General features: G+C 56.6%; 1 long non-coding RNA gene across 1 annotated transcript; it reads right to left on the bottom strand.

Moving 5' to 3' along the window:
• Positions 1-3374: 3374 nt before the first annotated feature.
• LOC144488026 (uncharacterized) lies at positions 3375-4605 on the bottom strand. Its single transcript, XR_013496508.1, has 3 exons — positions 3834-4605; positions 3603-3752; positions 3375-3456 (listed from the first exon to the last, which is right to left on the bottom strand). It is a non-coding gene; the product is annotated as an uncharacterized LOC144488026 (long non-coding RNA).
• Between the last annotated feature and the right edge of the window lie 596 nt (positions 4606-5201).

Genomic DNA, 5201 nt, shown 5'->3' with positions numbered 1-5201 from the left:
CCTTTAAACCTTGTCCCTCGCACCTTAAACCTGTGCCTCTAGTAATTGACTCTTCCACCCTGGGGAAAAAGCTTCTGACTATCCACTCTGTCCATGACTCTCATAATCTTGCAGACTTCTATCAGGTCTCCCCTCAACCTCCGTCGCTCCAGTGAGAACAAACCAAGTTTCTCCAACCTCTCCTCATAGCTAATGCCCTCCATACCAGGCAACACATCCTGGTAAATCTTTTCTGTACCCTCTCCAAAGCCTCCACATCCTTCTGGTAGTGTGGCGACCAGAATTGAACACTATATTCCAAGTGCGGCCGAACTAAGGTTCTCTAAAGCTGCAACATGACTTGCCAATTTTTTAAACTCAATACCCCGGCCGATGAAGGCAAGCGTGCCGTATGCCTTCTTGACTACCTTCTCCACCTGCGTTGCCACTTTCAGTGACCTGTGTACCTGTACACCCAGATCCCTCTGCCTATCAATACTCCTAAGGGTTCTGCCATTTACTATATATTTCCGATCTGTATTAGACCTTCCAAAATGCATTACGCTCCTCCAACTCCACACTTAAAAACAAAATGGGGCGGGGTTGCGTGGAACTAGTCACATCCGGTGGGGTTTGATGACATTTCTACCTCATCTCACGCTGCCGTCTCTCTCTCTCTCTCTCTCTCCCTCCCTCCATCCCCCACTCCTTCCAGACTCCATCACCTACTTTGGCCAGAAGTTGTGCGTGGTGTATACCCACAGATGGCCCCATCCAAGGACGAGCAAGAGTTTGCAAGATCTCTCGGAGGCCGCGTGCCAGACCACCAAGGAGGAGGAGAAGGTGTAGACCTCGGAGTCGGAGGGGAGGGTGGGGGGGGGGAGGGGGTGGGGGGGGGGGTGGGGGGGGTGGGTGTGACTTTCAAACTTGAAGGTGCGGAGGCGTGAGCTCAGGGGAGAGGGTGTAGGCGACAGCCCAGGCCTGACAGAGATCAGGGCCCAAGGAGGGGGCGGCGGTGAGGAAGGTCGAAGGTCAAGAGAGGTTCACCGGATGTGTCTTTCGTGTTACGGGGGGAAGTCGGGGGGTGGGGGGGTTGGTTGCGGGAGAGGGGAGCGGGAGGGACGAGAAATGGAAAGAGATATATGTGTATTATCTATAGATATATATATCTATATTTTTAAAAATAGAACTGTTCCGGAAGCTTCCAGAGACGGAAGAGCGGGAGGCCCGATGGACATCTGGGAGTGGGTTATCCAAGGGGAGTGGGGTGGGGGGGTGGGTGTTTTGATTCGCAATGGATGTGAGAGAGAAAACTGGCGCTCCGTGTCTCGGGGTGGGAGGCAGGAAGGAAAATGGAGGAGGTGCGGGGGGGGGGGGTTGTTACTGGGGGCATACCGTCACCCACCCCCCCCCCCCCCCCCCCCCCCGCTGCCCAGTTCGACAAGGGGCCCTGCCTCGGGTTTGCCGTGGGTCTTCGAGGGCACCCTGTCCAAGGGATGCCCTCCCACCCCATCACCAACCCCCCCCCCCCCCCTCCTGCTCTGCCTGGGCTCCGCCCAGATGCCACACGTGCCAAAACAGGCAGGGCCACCACCTCTGCGGCGCCATTTTATTATTTGTTTTGCTCTTTGTTTGGGGGGGGGGGCGGGCGGGGGCGCGGGAACGTCTTGGTGGCCATTTTGGGAAAGGGCAGGCGCCACACCCGCCTCCCACCACCCGCTCCCTGCCTCCACTGGCCTGTAGCCGGCCCCAGAATGCAATGGGCTGGTCAATTAGGCCGGCCCAGAATGCAATGAGCTGCTCAGTTAGGCCGGCCCAGAATGCAATGGGCTGCTCAGTTAGGCCGGACCCAGAATGCAATGGGCTGCTCAGTTAGGCCAACCCAGAATGCAATGGGGTGCTCAGTTAGGCCGGCCCCAGAATGCAATGGGCTGTTCAGTTAGGCCGGCCCCAGAATGCAATGGGCTGTTCAGTTAGGCCGGCCCCAAAATGCAATGGGCTGCTCAGTTAGGCCAACCCAGAATGCAATGGGCTGCTCAGTTAGGCCAACCCAGAATGCAATGGGCTGCTCAGTTAGGCCAACCCAGAATGCAATGGGCTGCTCAGTTAGGCCAACCCAGAATGCAATGAGCTGCTCAGTTAGGCGGCCCAGAATGCAATGGGCTGCTCAGTTAGGCCGGCCCCAGAATGCAATGGGTTGCTCAGTTAGGCCGGCCCCAGAATGCAATGGGTTGCTCAGTTAGGCCGGCCCCAGAATGCAATGGGTTGCTCAGTTAGGCTGGCCCAGAATGCAATGGGTTGCTCAGTTAGGCGGCCCAGAATGCAATGGGCTGGTCAGTTCGGCCAGACTGGCCCAGAATGCAATGGGGCTGGTCAGTTCGGCCAGACTGGCCCAGAATGCAATGGGCTGCTCAGTTAGGCCGGCCCCAGTATGCAATGGGCTGCTCAGTTAGGCCGGCCCCAGAATGCAATGGGTTGCTCAGTTAGGCCGGCCCCAGAATGCAATGGGTTGCTCAGTTAGGCGGCCCAGAATGCAATGGGCTGGTCAGTTCGGCCAGACTGGCCCAGAATGCAATGGGTTGCTCAGTTAGGCCGGCCCCAGAATGCAATGGGTTGCTCAGTTAGGCGGCCCAGAATGCAATGGGCTGGTCAGTTCGGCCAGACTGGCCCAGAATGCAATGGGCTGCTCAGTTAGGCCGGCCCCAGTATGCAATGGGCTGCTCAGTTAGGCCGGCCCCAGAATGCAATGGGTTGCTCAGTTAGGCCGGCCCCAGAATGCAATGGGTTGCTCAGTTAGGCTGGCCCAGAATGCAATGGGTTGCTCAGTTAGGCGGCCCAGAATGCAATGGGCTGGTCAGTTCGGCCAGACTGGCCCAGAATGCAATGGGCTGCACAGTTAGGCCGGACTGGCCCAGAATGCAATGGCCTGCTCAGTTAGGCCGGCCCCAGAATGCAATGGGTTGCTCAGTTAGGCTGGCCCAGAATGCAATGGGCTGCTCAGTAAGGCGGCCCAGAATGCAATGGGCTGCTCAGTTAGGCCGGCCCAGAATGCAATGGGCTGGTTAGTTAGGCCGGCCCAGAATGCAATGGGTCCATTATCACTCCCATTTTTTAACCGTTAAAAAAAATTACACTTTGGAAATGTGAAATTCCGACCCGCCCATCAGTAAATATTGGCATATTTCTGTTCGATGGATTGCGTTAACTGTTTGCCAACGGAGATTTGGACTGGAGGGCGTTTCTATCACCCTGTTCTCTGCCAATTCTCGCGACTGCACTGGACAATGGTCCTGAATCAATGTGTGTGTGAGAGAGAGAGAGAGGGACAGCTCGAGGCTGGATTCCTGCTCCCCTGCTCTCAGATCTGCCCGCCACCCACCACCACCAAGCATAGACACTCCATCTTTGTACAACATCACTCCAAACCCAACACAACTGCCATTTGGTAGACTGGCAGCCACTTGCAGTGTGTCGGTCCTACCTGGGGGGGGGGGGGGGGCGGTGGGCAGCGTGAAGGGGGGCAGCCATTTGCAGTGTGTCAGTCCCATCTGGAGGGGGGGGCAGCCATTTGCAGTGTGTCGATCCCACCTGGGGGGCAGCCATTTGCAGTGTGTCAGTCCCACCTGGAGGGGGGCAGCCATTTGCAGTGTGTCAGTCCCACCTGGAGGGGGGCAGCCATTTGCAGTGTGTCAGTCCCACCTGGGAGGGGGGCAGCCATTTGCAGTGTGTCGATCCCACCTGGGGGGCAGCCATTTGCAGTGTGTCAGTCCCACCTGGGGGGGGGGGGGCAGCCATTTGCAGTGTGTCAGTCCCACCTGGGGGGGGGGCAGCCATTTGCAGTGTGTCAGTCCCACCTGGAGGGGGGCAGCCATTTGCAGTGTGTCAGTCCCACCTGGAGGGGGGCAGCCATTTGCAGTGTGTCGATCCCACCTGGGGGGCAGCCATTTGCAGTGTGTCAGTCCCACCTGGGGGGGGGGGGGGGGCAGCCATTTGCAGTGTGTCAGTCCCACCTGGGGGGGGGGGGCAGCCATTTGCAGTGTGTCAGTCCCACCTGGAGGGGGGCAGCCATTTGCAGTGTGTCGATCCCACCTGGAGGGGGGCAGCCATTTGCAGTGTGTCGATCCCACCTGGAGGGCAGCCATTTGGAGTGTGTCTCTCAGTCGCCACTCTGAACACCGACTACCTCCACCTCCCCCCTCCCCCCCCCCGGCCCTGCCCTCCCGCACGCAACCGACCTCCCTAAAAGCCCCACCCCAGGTGGTGAGGGAGTTTGGGGGCAAGCTATGATCATCGCCTCCCCCCAAGTTGGGCGTTCCTTAGCCAAATACCAGGCTTCGGCTCAGCTCCCCCTCTCCGAGGGCTTATGCCATTTTTCCCAATCAGAGCCACACATGATGGAGAGAGGGAGAGAGGGAGGAGACCGTTCAGACGGAACAGCTTACAACCAGGCAAAAGGTGCTAATATCAGCAAGCCGAAAGGAGCTGAACTGGGGAATCTGACACGTATTTAAGTGTTATATATCTGTAATAAAGCAGTGTCTGCTTCTTATCGCTGTGAGATTGTATTCCAAGGTTGTCAATTAAATTTTGCGAAGTTTTATTATTCACTTGCTCTTTGTACATTGTCCCGAAGAGAGATAGATTCTCCAATCTCAGCTGCAACGGCGAAACTGCCTATCAAACACTCCCAGGACAGGTACAGCACGGGGTTAGATACAGAGTAAAGCTCCCTCTACACTGTCCCCCATTAAACACTCCCAGGACAGGTACAGCACGGGGTTAGATACAGAGTAAAGCTCCCTCTACACTGTCCCCATCAAACACTCCCAGGACAGGTACAGCACGGAGTTAGATACAGAGTAAAGCTCCCTCTACACTGTCCCCATCAAACACTCCCAGGACAGGTACAGCATGGGGTTAGATACAGAGTAAAGCTCCCTCTACACTGTCCCCATCAAACACTCCCAGGACAGGTACAGCACGGGGTTAGATACAGAGTAAAGCTCCCTCCACACTGTCCCCATCAAACACTCCCAGGACAGGAACAGCACGGAGTTAGATACAGAGTAAAGCTCCCTCTACACTGTCCCCATCAAACACTCCCAGGACAGGTACAGCACGGAGTTAGATACAGAGTAAAGCTCCCTCTACACTGTCCCCATCAAACACTCCCAGGACAGGTACAGCATGGGGTTAGATACAGAGTAAAGCTCCCTCTACAC

Source organism: Mustelus asterias, unplaced genomic scaffold, assembly GCF_964213995.1.
Source record: "Mustelus asterias unplaced genomic scaffold, sMusAst1.hap1.1 HAP1_SCAFFOLD_1224, whole genome shotgun sequence".
NCBI classification, from domain to species: domain Eukaryota; kingdom Metazoa; phylum Chordata; class Chondrichthyes; order Carcharhiniformes; family Triakidae; genus Mustelus; species Mustelus asterias.
This window is presented reverse-complemented; position numbering and strand designations above follow the sequence as displayed.